The sequence below is a fragment of the Callorhinchus milii genome, unplaced genomic scaffold (assembly GCF_018977255.1).
Source record: "Callorhinchus milii isolate IMCB2004 unplaced genomic scaffold, IMCB_Cmil_1.0 Scaffold2, whole genome shotgun sequence".
NCBI classification, from domain to species: Eukaryota; Metazoa; Chordata; class Chondrichthyes; order Chimaeriformes; family Callorhinchidae; genus Callorhinchus; species Callorhinchus milii.
The window spans coordinates 53,013,420-53,027,180 of record NW_024704743.1 but is presented as its reverse complement, the minus strand read 5'-3'; the positions used below and the strand labels follow the sequence as shown (position 1 = coordinate 53,027,180).

The 13,761-nt window shown below is 40.1% G+C and overlaps 1 protein-coding gene across 5 annotated transcripts in view; it reads left to right on the top strand.

The window, feature by feature from the left end:
• pals2b (protein associated with LIN7 2, MAGUK family member b) overlaps positions 1 to 13,761 on the top strand; it is a 78,012-nt gene that overhangs the window by 16,440 nt on the left and 47,811 nt on the right. For all 5 annotated transcript variants that reach the window (XM_007903119.2, XM_007903133.2, XM_042346891.1 and 2 more), the window contains exon 2: positions 2,160 to 2,287. The gene's annotated coding sequence lies outside the window, so the exon portion shown is untranslated. The remainder of the gene's footprint in view (positions 1 to 2,159; positions 2,288 to 13,761) is intronic.

Sequence of the window (13,761 nt, the reverse complement as noted above, 5' to 3'; positions counted from 1 at the left end):
CTTCTCCCAGAAGCTTGTCAGGATATGGAATGATTTGTCAGAGTGACTTTTAGAGCAGAGTTGATTGGGGGGTATGTAAAAGAGAATTAGACAAACGCATGCAGAGAATTAACAGGGTACAGTGAAAGGCAGAGAATTGGGATGAGGACGGATGGCTTCTTGGAGGTGCAAACACCGACATAAAAAATGGGATGAGCAGCCTCCTACAATATTATAAATTTCTATGTTTCTGTAAATTAGGCATTCACTTCATAGCTGTATGCAAATGGCTGTGGTTGCCTATTAAAAAGTGACTACAATTGACCAGAACTACTGTACAAGTAAACTGCTTTGAGTCATTTTGATGTCAATAGGAACACAGGGTGATCCCCATTGTAAAGTGGAGATCTGAGTCCATGAAATCAACCTCCGCACCATAGCACTTCTCTGTGAAAACAAAATGCACGACGGTCCAACTTCCGGGCCACCAAGGTGTCTGGCTTCCTCGTGCTTCTCTGTAGCACACAGGAAACCAGCTGATCAGCCTTGACCACTGTCCTAAGTGTTTCTTGTCTATATATATATATATATATAGATAGTGTTGTATGTTGCAAGCATGTGCAGGAAGCTGACCAGAAGCTAGAAGAGTACTGGAGGTGACAGCTGCAACATACGATAACTTGAGCTTTTATAACTGTGTGCCCTATATATCAAATGTAAGGATTATTATTACTTGTTATTATAATGCATTTTAGCAATGTAATTTCTTTCTTTAGCCTAATCTATATGCATAAAATAAACAGTTGATTGGTTATTTTTTGAGGGATGTTGCTGAGGGAGATTAGCTGCCACATTTGACTACATGACAACCACATTACATTATGTGAACCTTTTTTGAGATGTTTCTTTGCCATGATAAAGCAGTGGCAAAGAGACTACTAATATTTTCATGTGCATTCTGATAACTTCAGAGGAGTCTCAGAATGGATTAGTCATTGTCATCTGAAATTTTTAAATCATGGAATTTGTTCTATTGCTGTGGTTCGTTCTACTTATCTGGAGAATTGTTGCGCTTTTAAAACAACTGCTGTATTTCTCTTGCCTATAACAATTACTCTGGTTAAAAAAAATTGTTGTAGAGAAATTTTAAAACAAATTCTGTACTCGTGACCAATAGTATTGTGATGGTTCATTATAATGTATGAGGGTTTTGCACAGGGAGAGAGAGTAATTGAGAAACAATCTAGAGATTTACCATTGATGCGTCAGGTCTTTTACAATCCCACAATGTGGATGCATCTAGAATGTCAGCTGCAGCATTAAATTGTGCATGTGTGGGCTTTGACAACATTTTCAACCAGTGCTTGTAACAGTTTGCAAATTTATCCTGTTAATGTACTAATGAAGCTGTAATGGGAATAGAGGAATAAAGGACAACAACAACTTGTATTTATATATCCCCTTCACGGAGGGTAGTGTCTTCGAGTGCTTAACTGTGACGGAGCCTGATGCCAGGGGGAGGTAACTAAGCACAGTCAAAGAAGAAGGTCTTTCAGTGTGATCTGAAAATGGGAAAAGAGGGCACAAAACAGAAGTAGTAGTTTCTTTAAAAAGGCCTTGGGCTACATCTATGGTACTGCAGTAACTTTCATTATTGGAATGCAAAATCCTTCATTGCTCTGTATGTTGTACTGGAGGCTCTTTTCACCTTGCATTGCTCAACTATCTGAAATAGACAGAATGCAGAAAAGTATTTGATCGCTAGTTGTAAGACTGTGGGCTCCTGAAAATTGTTCTCATGTGTCCGGCTTTGTAAAAGCCAATTGCTTTCAGGTATATAGCACAATGGAATAGACTGAATGGTTTCCTTCGTTGCTGTAATTTCAATGAATTGAATGCAAATCATAACGAAGGTACCTTTGACTTTTATCCCTTTTTTGAAGGGAGGAAGCATTGTTCAGTGTTCGCCCACAAATATACAGTCACTCTACTTCATAGTAAAATCCTGTGAAGTGCTTTGGGATGTCCTTCTGACATGCAAGGCACAATACCAAATGCAAGGATTATTATTATTGAACAGACTCCTTGCAGTACCAGGCGAAAATGGTTTGAGTTGTCAAACACTTTGTAACTTCTGGCTACCAAATTCAATTTGTGTCTTCTTTATTGCTGTTTCACAGGTTCTGCCACAAGACGCTATAGAAAGAATTACAAAGAGGATAAAGGGGTGACTTGAAGACATTGTTGGAATAGGAGAATCTGCCTTTTTTTTCACCCAAGACAACCGAGACATAAAAAGAAGCAATAAGTGAGTTACATTCACATTTCAAACCAGTAACAACAAGTTGTATGATCAAACGAAACTGGTGCCCTTTTGAAAAAGAGATGTGATCATGTTTGGCTTAGATGTAATTTGTACTGGCATTTCTGGAGTCTCTGATGTCAACTGCAATCTTCCAAGTGTATATTTCCACCAATGTTTGAGATGGCTACAATCTTCCAGTGTCCATTTCTAGCAGTTCTACAAGTCCTTGCGTGTTTTTGACAATGCATGGAACACTGATTTCGAGGGTGACTTGTCCATCATACTTTGGATCTTCAGAAAAGGTGGAATTATTAACACCTTAAACAGGTTTAACTTTTTTTAGTGAGTTCAATTGATTTTGTTTCTAGTTCTTATCTCCGTGTGCATATTTCTCTGCTCCTGGCTTCAAGCTGTCTCTTGCTGTATTCAACTGCTTTACATAAGGAACTGCGAACTTAATAAACTTTCATTACCAGTCGACAAGAAAAGGAGGTATTGGTGGATGACTGTGGAAGCTGCTACAAAGAATTAATATGTTTCAAAGTACCATTTGGAATGGTATTGCAGGTGCAGAATTGGGTTGTTTGGATGAAAATTCTGGGCCTCATCTGAAGGCAAAGCAAAAATGTTAACGTTGCTTGTAGCCTGAAAAGCACAGCAACTGAATGAACCAAAATCTTTAAATTGGAGTAGTTGGGTTTCACTCCTTGAGACTGATGAAAATTGGGATTCCTGTTTATGGGAAAAAACATTTGCAGTTGCATGCACTTGTCATGTCCCAAAATATATACTGTATCCCAAGATATTATTTTCTAAAAGAAATCTTATCCAATTTGCTTTAGAAAGAATCAACACTTTCTGCTTCCACTGTCTCCCTTGGGAGCCTGTTCCATGATTTACTTAAACATTGATGTGGAACTCAACACATGGTTTCTTAAGTGAATATTCATAAACTTTGTTTTTAACTTTTTCTGTATGCTGGCTTTTCTGTCATTTTTAAAAAATTGACTTGTAATTTTGAACAATACTTCTAGGTTTGAGTGAAACCATATAAATCAATAAATTTAAGGAGCTTAATTAGTTCTCTACAAGATTATTGTGGATTTGATCCCTGATCAGTTGCTGACCCTATTATGTTTAAAATGAATTAATTGCTGTAGAATAAATCACTACTTATGCATTAATACAGTGAATACATGCATTGCGTCACCTTATATGTTGATACAGTGAATCCCTGACTGCACATTGATATAGTGTAGTGTTTTAAGTGCTCTGAGATGCTTCCCCGCATGAGGCATGCTGTATAAATGCAAGTTAGTGAATATTTGCCTGTTCATAGATACAGTGTAGTGTATTTATGTCTGGCTGTTCAGGAAGTACATTAATACTGGGCAACTATACAACATATAGTGGGAGATGAAGATTAACACTTTCATTTGCCCCACATAATCGTGGCTGTGTTGTCAGGAAAGTACAGTATTACCCGGAGATGAGGGGGTTAAGCAGTTCTTCCTACTTTTTCCCCTCCTCCCCCTACACACGCACACACAGACACACACATACATATGCACATGCATACACACATGCACACAGAAAACTAGACAAAGAGCCACCTTCGCCTGCTTTTGCACTCCTCAAAGTGGGTGGTTGAGTGGTATTAAGCTTGAAAAAATGGTCTCCTGAACAGTGCAAGTGGGTGTATACTGAATTAAGCTATGGTTGGACAAGTATTATTGCCTTCAGTACTGAGAATACTGAGTCAATAATGTTAAGGAACATTTGCTGATGTGCATCCACTTTGACTCTTAAGGATCAGGGTTTTTTTTTCCTTATGAGTGTTGAGCTCAAAGGCTTAAGCAAGCGTATCTGATCTTCCTTGGACCAAGTGTGTGGCAAGGATTTAAAGTAGAATTAGAATCACTATAATGTAACTCTAATTTTTGCCATTAACCTTAGACACCCCAAAGCACAGACAAGACTGGGAAAGGCCAGTGCAATCCCTCTGGATGGTTCAGAAGTTAAAAAAAAACTCATACAATTTAGTGTTTAAAATCAACACTGATTGACGTCCTGTCTTGTGGGCTGGGGAGGAAACTTGGCAACTTGTATTTCGTGATTTAGTTCAATACAATACCAATTTACATTTATAGAGCGCCTTTCACATCAGGCGGACAGTACAGCCGAAAGCCATGCACACCAGTGGGGTGGATGAACATGTTCTAGTCTGGACCAAACATTCTGCAACATCAGGAAGATGTGTCCTCCCAAAAGGTTAATCAGGCCAGAATTGGGCCAGTTGTTAGCATGTTGACCAAACGTCATGCTTATCAGTAGCACAAAAACTGTGCCGAAATATATTGTCATTTGAAATAGTTCTGCCCAAAAACTGGGTGAGATGGATATGGCTGTACTCGTTAATTTTTTTAAAAACACTGACAGGTATGTAAAAACTCATTTTTAAGGGCTAATTATTCTGTTGGCAATAGCTTTGGGAAAGAAATGTTATGGTCGTCAAGGTGGTGGTGGGCGGCGGGGGGGGAGAGAAGTTCTGCAAGATTTAGTCATTGAAGTATATCCCCCTCCTCCCTCATTTCTTCCATCCTCCGTGCCAAGTCACAATAGAACCCCTGTCAGTTAGATTCAGGATAAAACTTCCATCTGTAGTAATATGCCTTACGTTTCTAACCTTAATAACCTCCTCGAGTGAAGATTTTCATTGGTAGTGGAAGGGGTGGAGATCAGGTGCTGATTCCTGCTCAGGTTAACCTTGCTGTCGAGGCCAAATGTCTAACGCACTGCCCAAGTTTCTTAAATAATGGATACTTTTTGAAAAAAAAGTTTGAACGTTTAAGAATGTGTTTATCAGTATTCTGGGTCTCTGCAACATCGAGTGATCTTTGCAGATGGGTATTGTACTCCATTGTCTTGTATTGGAAAATGATGAGTTAATTTTGTGGATAATATATTCTGTGACATCCTGTTATACAGATGCGTAACATGTGCAGAATTCTGTATGCAGAATTAATGCAATCGAGTTTGTAGAGAAATTTGCTTATTGGTGAGATAGATTTATCAAAATACCTAAGTGGATTTTATGTTATTATAAAGGATATGGCTGTGCATAATTCATCCGTACAACATGCCTAGCTGATTTAATAACCTAGATTTGATGACAAGTATTAATAGTATTTCAGATTTTTGTGTGTGAGATGAGTTAGATTACCCCTGACAAATGCATTGTGATTTTATTTTGGCTTGGTTTTGTGGTGGAATAGAGAGTTCATCTATAATTCAATAGGGCACATATCTGTTGAAAGAGCTGGGCTTTGTCCAATCATTTTCAAACAATAAGCTATATCTACTGGTATATCCTGGAAATAATAGTATAAAACTTCAGTCCATTGAGATCATGCCTCAATAACATTCAGACTAAGATAGAAACCTTATCCCATTACCTTATCCCTATTGTGGAAGCCTGGCTCTCATCATTGAGTTGGGAAGTTGTGGGTTCAAACCCCATAGTCTAGGCTGACGCTGCAGAGAAATGCTGGGGGTGTGCTGCAATGTTGCAGGTGTCTTCCTTCGGATGAGATGATAAACTGAGGTCTTGTCTGCCTGTTGAATTAAACAAATTAAATAAATCAGATTGAGTTAAACAAAAATCACCCGAAACTGTATCTCCAAAGACAACTACCAAACACTTTGAAGCCCAAAAATTGTGCCATAGTGTATCGACTGCTTTGACTGTAATTTTCACCCCTGTGCTTGAGTTCTTAAAATCGAGGTATTAAATGAAGGCTATAGGAGGAGGGCACAGCCATTGTAACAGATGCTCACATCTGTTATGGGGATGAAGTTGAAGAAACTGTCAATCCAACCTGACAGCGTTAAGCTAGTGTTCATAAAATTTCACACGAGTTAGCTATTTGTGAAACAAACTCAGCTTTGTGAGGGTAGAGCATTTGCAGCTTTTTCCCCATAACAGTGAACCCCTGTTAGTGTGTGACCCTCTCCATTCTCCTTATGTACAACCATTTACTAAGAACCAAAACGTAGATTTAGTTTAACACCTCCTACAATGGATAGTAGGGGACTGTTACTTTGGATAGAGTTTCTGACCTAGGATTTGTTTATCTGTTAACTCCTATCATTGGCCTTGAATAGCATTGTGAATAACTCTGTCGCTGTTGTCTCTGATAGCCTTTCATTCCAGATTATCCTTGCCATTTATCAGAGAGAGAGTTTTTCCATTTATACTCTTTTGGTTCTGCTTTCTTGGTTAACTATGAACAAATAGTCTGGGGTGATAAAAGGCCATGATTGTAGCTGTATTTATTGGTGTTGGGAGTCAAAACCCTCAACTAAATTGCCTGGAAGTTTTCCTCTTCCAATTTCTCTATTCCTCCCATCCTCTCATGGCTTTGATTCATGCTGGTCTCTAGCCGTATTGATGCCAGGAGTAGTCAAAAGGCTATCTTTGTTCCTGTTATATGGTTGTACCTGGTGAAATCATTCTAAAAAACGTGCACCCTTGTGAATGTTAAATAACAAGGTTAGAGGGTGTGAGTTTGTTGAGAATTTGTGGTCAATAAGGTAGGGGAAGATACTGATGTCAGCCAAAATGGCCTTGCTTTTGTATAATTGCTAATAATCCTTACGTTTCATATAGCACCTTTCAAGTTGGGAGGATGTTGCTCAGTGGTTAGAGCGCTTGCCTTGCAAGCGAGAAACCTGGGTTTGATTCCCGGCAGGGCAAAACCTTGGGTAAGTTTTCTTACTCCACACGCCGGATACTAATCCCTCAAAAAATAAAAACAATAATAAATTGGTCAATGCACGACTGTTTGTGGGACATTGCTGTGCGCAATTGGTTGCTGCGTTTCACCCACAAATATACGGTCGATTCACTTTACAGTATATTCTGTGAAGCACTTTGAGGCATCTAGAAGACATGAAAACCGCTATATTAAATGCAAGGATTATTATTATATTATGTTTCAAAGCGCTACACAGGGTATATTGTAAAGTGTAATGACTATGTATTCTGTAGGTGAATGAGGCAGCTAATTTGTGGATATCCATGTCCCACAAACAGCCATGCAGTGATTGAAATAAAACAATTTAATTTGGAAGATTGTTGGTCAGGACACAAGGAGATACTTCTAAAGCACTATAGGATCTTTAACCTCCACTTGGACCTTGCTTTGCCATCTCACCCGAAGGACGGTATCTCAAACAGTGCAGCAGACCCCAAACACTGCATTGGAGTGTCAATCTAGATAATATGAGTTTGAAATCCTGACTTAGACTTGAGCTCACAATCTTCTGATTTGGAGGCAAGCCAGGCTGAGATATATGTGAACCTAGATGAAGAGGATCACTAGTTTAGTCCTGCACTTGAATTGGCATTTTTGTTCGACACAAACAAAAATTTGTTCCCCCCCCCTGTCTCCTGGCCAAGGGAACATGACTATCTTAAACTAAGGATGGAATCTGAAACCTTCTGATACTCTGGATGTGTCCACAAACAGGCTGTACAGAACAGTATTGCAGTTGATGTTGGGGTTTCTATCTCCACAAGCTGCAGGTCATTCAGAACTCTGCAGCTCGTGTACTGTCCCGCACCAGGCTTCGGGACCAGATCACTCCCACCCTCGCTCGCCTCCACTGGCTCCCCATCCCCCAGAGGATTGATTTCAAGATCCTCATCCTCACCTACAAGGCCATTCACGGCCTTGCTCCCTCCTACCTCTCCAACCTACTATCCCCCTACCTACCTGCCCGTACCCTCCGTTCCTCTGGCTCCGGTCTGCTCCACATTCCCCGCCCCAACCGCTCTACCATCGGTGGTCGGGCCTTCAGCCTCTCAGCCCCCAGGCTCTGGAACTCCATCCCCCAGTGCCTTCGCCGCCTCCTCCCTTTCCTCCTTCAAGGCCGGTCTCAAAACCTTTCTCTTTGACCGTGCCTTCAGCTCCCCTCTCGACTCTCTTCCCCGTCCTCGCTCCCTCCCTTCCCTCCCCTCACCCTGACCATTTCCCCCTTCCTTGCTCCCTCCCTTCCCTCACCCTGACCATCTCCTCGCTCCCTCCCTTCCCTCCCCTCACCCTGACCATTTCCCCCCTGCTCGGGTCATGACCCAACTGTGCAGCGCCTTGGGACGTCCTCCTGACGTGAAAGGCGCTTTATAAATGGAATCTTGTTGTTGTTGTTGTTGAGTGTGGTCACAAACTTCTACAATGCAGTTTTAGGAAATTTCAATGGTGTTAATGTGTTAGTGATGAGAAGTTAGTTTCAAGTCACATTCTTGGTAATTGGGTTGGACCAAATAAAAGTATCATGAGAAATCCAAACTCATTTTAGATGAGTTGTAGGACTGTTGTAGGACTGAGCTTTGGTTTGGGTGAGTTTACTTATTTTCTCATTCTGAACTCGAGGTTTTCAAATGCATTTCTCTTAATTTGCTTTCCATTTGAGAAATTGAGATTTTTCTTTCATTTGGCTTTGGAAACATTTTGATAATGTTACGCATGTATTTTCAGTCAAATTATTTGTGCACCTCATGCGTAAATTACTAAATTAGTTTCTGAATTAGGAAATTGTGTATGGAACCAAATGTCAGTGTGTGTTCTCCCTCTGGATTGGAATGGTCTGAGATGCTGGGCTGATCCTTGGAGCAATTTGCAATTTGGACATCGTGTTCCTTGCTATAAAGCAAGGCAGTGACCACAGTGGCCAACATGGTGCTAATCTGATTCCAGAATAAAATTTACTTGAAAGTCAATAATTGAGTGCCCTATAGACTTCAGTTATTCTTTGACTGACAATCTATGTTCACCGTATTTGATTTGTTAGTAATTTAAAGAAATAGAAACAATGGGCCCATGGCTGTAAATCTGGCCCTTTACAGATGGGACGATCATTTTTCGTGCTGTTTAGGGTGCTCATGGGACTCACTGGGTAATCTTGCTCTTCTTTCCTCTAGACAAGAGTCCACAACACAAAACTGCCCTCATCCGTTCCCACAAAAAAAAAGGTGAATTCCAAATTGCATCCTGCGCAACAGTCCTCTAGATAAATTGTTTTTTTTACTTCATGGCCCTTTCGTGGGAACTTGCTGTGCACAAATTGGTCTTGCATATGTCTACCAATAGTGACTACAATTGAGAGCGAATTACTCTTTGAGATATTTTGTTACAAGTGCCATATCAAATGCAAGGATTATTACGACAGTTTTGAATTGAATGCCTAATTAGTTAGAACTGCTTTTTGAGGGCACAGTATTAGAATGTGTTGAAATTGGTGAGAAGCTTTATTTCAGTGTTGCATTTAAAGTGCAATAATCTAGTTTGTTCTTGTACAGTGTCCTACTAAATGCAGAATTTAGGCTGCACAAGTATTGCTGAAGGCTTCACAATCTAAACCTGGTTTAAACCCTACCGGCACCATTCACTTTTGAAAAGATAAATAACCGTGGCCAATTGCTCTTCAAGATCAGGTAAATTCTAGAAGTGCAAACAGTCGACTGGCATTAGAGCCTACGAATGAGAAATTTAATTAGATTACAAAAGATACACAAATGCGGAATTAAAAATAATTTGCTGTCCAGAACAAAATGTTCACATGAGCAGCAATTGTTTATCCTACCCTAATTGAACTGAAAAGGCAAAGAAAAGGTAGACACAGCTGGAACTGAAATTTGATTCTGTTTCTGCAAGCATTATCATGGTTTTGAATTGCTTTTTAATAGAGGGAAGGAGAGAGAGAAAGGGGACTTTCCTCCCCAGCCCCTTGTGCTTCTCCCTCTACACCAATGATTGCTAGAGACACCTATTGATGCTGAGACGTGTCCTAATTTTAAACGGGACACTTTTTATTTCTCCTTCCCCCAACTCCCAATAAAAAACTAGCAGTAAATATGTAGAACAGTTATCCTGTATTTTTCTTAAATGCAAATTAATGCTACACACTGTCACCAATTGTAGTCCCCATCATTTGTCAAAGGAAATGTAATCAGTCAATTGTTATTACAGCTATAGCATCTCCAGCTCCTTGGTGTACAATGTGTTCAAATTAGGTTACTGTTATGAAGAATTGAAGCTGTGCAGCAAACTAACTCAGCAGATGGGCTAGCTCTTTAATCAGTGGTTTTCATCAATAAATACCATTTGTGTAACCATGATTTTATTACTGCAACATTTAATTCAAGCTTTTAATATCCTGTATCTTCTTTATTGATGAGGAAATCTTGTTTGGTTAGACCTGGAGCCCTGCATCCAAGGTGGCTGTACAGGCCACAGATGAAGTGCTGAAGAAAACATCAACAAGCCTGAATGAAGCATGATGTTAGAGATCTGACTGTAAGGAATTATTCTCTTGTTATCGAGAAAAATACTATGACTTTCCCCTCATAATGTCTTTCCCCTCCTAATGCTAGGCTGTTTGATCAGTTAAGCCTACAGTTTTTCTTGACTGACTTTGTTCAGATTTTGCGCTAACTGGCAGGTCAGTGGTGTTTGTTTTTTGGATTTATGCTTTCTGCTGATTCTCTGGAAAGCAATTTCCTCTTTTACCTTTTGAAATTGTCAGTTGAGATTAGAGTTCTTATTGTCTGATAACCTGGAGATTAGGCATCTTCTGCTCTTGTTTGGTTATATTGGAACATTTTCGTTTAATCTGCTTTGTTAAGACTGCAAATTAATTGAATGAATGTGCAGATAAATATCTGCCTGTCCGTTCCAACTTTTGCAAGAAGACATTATGAAGACATTCTCCTCTTAAAATAATTTTGCCGCTTTGCCATTCCTACCTGGAACTTTCTTGTCCCCTCAATCTGACTGTAGATAGATCGTAAGGTGTTGTGAATTGAATGTTCTCATAAGTAGGTGCAGAGAATGGAATTTCCCCACAGGACGCCAATTTGCATGCTAATTTAGAATTATATCCCTGTGCTCTTCTGTTCTAACAGCACTATCAAGAGGAACCTGTGAGCTGGTTGCCTGTATGTATCATCTGTTTGTTCTCGCTAAGTGAAAGGTTGAAAAAGTGCAAATTATTGTTGAAGATGACAAATTAATGGAATCACCTCACTGATAAGTTTGCCTAAAAATACAGTTACTCCATTCCACAGTATATCCTTTGAAGCGTTTTGAGATGTCCTCCTGGCATAAAAGACTCTATATTAAATGTACGTATTATTATTAATAATAATGCAAACTCAACCAGTCTATTGACTGTCCTTGGTTGCAGGTTTCCAATGTACTGTTCTGACTGATAACCTATAATTGAGCAATTGCTTTGACCAGTTTCATCACACACTTGTTTAATGTAAAATGCATTTTCTTGCAATTTTCATCATCCAGACTGAGGATACAGGCAGCTGACTTGCTCCTAGGTTCTTCATGATACTGCAGCTAGACCAGAAGTGCATGGGGCAGCATTCAAAATTAACGTGCAAATTCCCTTCCTGTGGATCTCTGTGCCTATTAATGGGGACATTCAAGTCAGAGGCTCGCAGGCATAAATTCACATGGTGCCACTTTGTAACAGTGGATTTGATTTAACCATCTTTATTAAGTGCTTTACAACGGTAAGTACTACTTTGGGGGAAAAAACAAAGAACTTGCCTTTTTATATCTTTGTCGTGTCAAAACAACTCAAAGAATTATATAAGAAATAATTGCACTTGTATTTAATGGGACATTGCGCACCTGATGCTTAAGACAAAATAATGTGGGAACTGCTTTGAATATGCAAGTATTACCGCCAACATTTGTTGGGTAATGGCCGTACAGAAGAACATTCAAATGTTCAAGATCAGTAGACAGACAGCTCACTGCAGGCAATCTGTCATTGTCATCTGGCCTATATATGGCATTGATACACAATCATTTCACTTTATAAGTGGGGTCTCCTTGGAGCTGAAGTGGCTTCAAGGTGACATGCCTGGCAACAGAATGTCGGATGAGTCAGCCCTCAGTAATGGTCTCAAGTCCAGTTCCTGAGCTGGGTGGGTCTGCAGTATTTCAAGACCCCGCTAAGATAGCACAGCCAGCCTGGCTCATTGGTAGGACTTGGAAGGGCGAACCAGTCATTGGGGGTAGGGAATCATCCCACTCAGCTCCTGTTAGCCCTGCAAGGCAAAGCCCTAATGGGTAGGGTAGTCCTAGTTGGATAAGCAGCAGGAAAGCTTGCCAGATAGCAATATCATTGGCGAGCTTTGTGGTTTTAGCTGTTTGGACTCCAGCAGTACCCCAACGCACACTCTGGGGTCCCCAAACCTTGGCTCTTGCCAACCTGCGCCTAATACTTTCCGGAATTAGGTAAGCAGGATGCGTCCCTCCAGGGAGAGAAGGCATATTATATTCCTATAATAGGAATATAAACTTGCTTCCTTCCGCCTGTCTTTGCTTACCAAAATGTGATTGAGTGGATCGTGGAGTCCTGTAGCTCAGTGATTAGAGCACTCGCTTTGCAAGCGAGAGACCTGAGTTCAATTCCCGGCAGGGCAAAACCTTGGCCAAGTTTCCTTACTCCACACAGAGCCTAATAATAATCCATCGAAAACAATAATAAATTGGTCATTTTCAATCTACGACTGTTTGTGGGACATTGCTGTGCGCAATTGGCTGCTGCGTTCGCCCACAAATATACAGTCAATTCACTTTACAGTGTGTTCTGTGAAGCGCTTTGGGACGTCCTCCCGACGTGAAAAGCGCTATATCAAATGCAAGGATTATTATTTATTATTATTCCAACAATCTATCTCTGGGAGTTTCTTCCAGGGTCCTGGCCAACAATCACCAAAATAAAAATTGGTTCACCCACAAAATACAATCAATTCACTTTACAGTATATCCTGTGAAGTGCTTTGAAAAGTCTCAACAATGTGATAAGCCACTATATCAAATGCAAGAATTATTATTATATTGGGAATAGACAAACAGAAAAATCCCTTCAGTCTGTGCAGTATTTGGTGAAGCATTGCTTAATTTTATAATGGGTTGGATTTATTTTCTATGCTGTGCCATGTGACCATGCTGGATCTCTTGGTGGGTGGGAGCTAGCTCTCCAGCTTTGGAAGGGAAGGAGAAAGACTTTAGAAGCGACGTTGTGAATTCACTGCTGAGCTAACCTGCGACAGTTCTTAGGACCAGTACTCAATCTTACTCGCGCCAGTGCAGTAATTATGAGAGATGTGCATACATATGTATTGGGATTATACCTGGTTGACTATTAAACTACATCAAGTAGGTGTGTGTGTGTGTATACAGCCAATAATTTCCGTTTTGTTTGTGTTTGGATTTGTTGGGAGAACTTGGGAGGTATTATCTGTGTGGAGACGGATTCTTTTGTACTGGATGAAATTGGAGATACAGTATACTTTTGTTTGTTTTTAACGTTTCACAATGACAACTTCTTCAATCGCATTTTGGTAAGCAAAGACAGGCGGAAGCAGGTTTATATTTCTCTTTACTGCC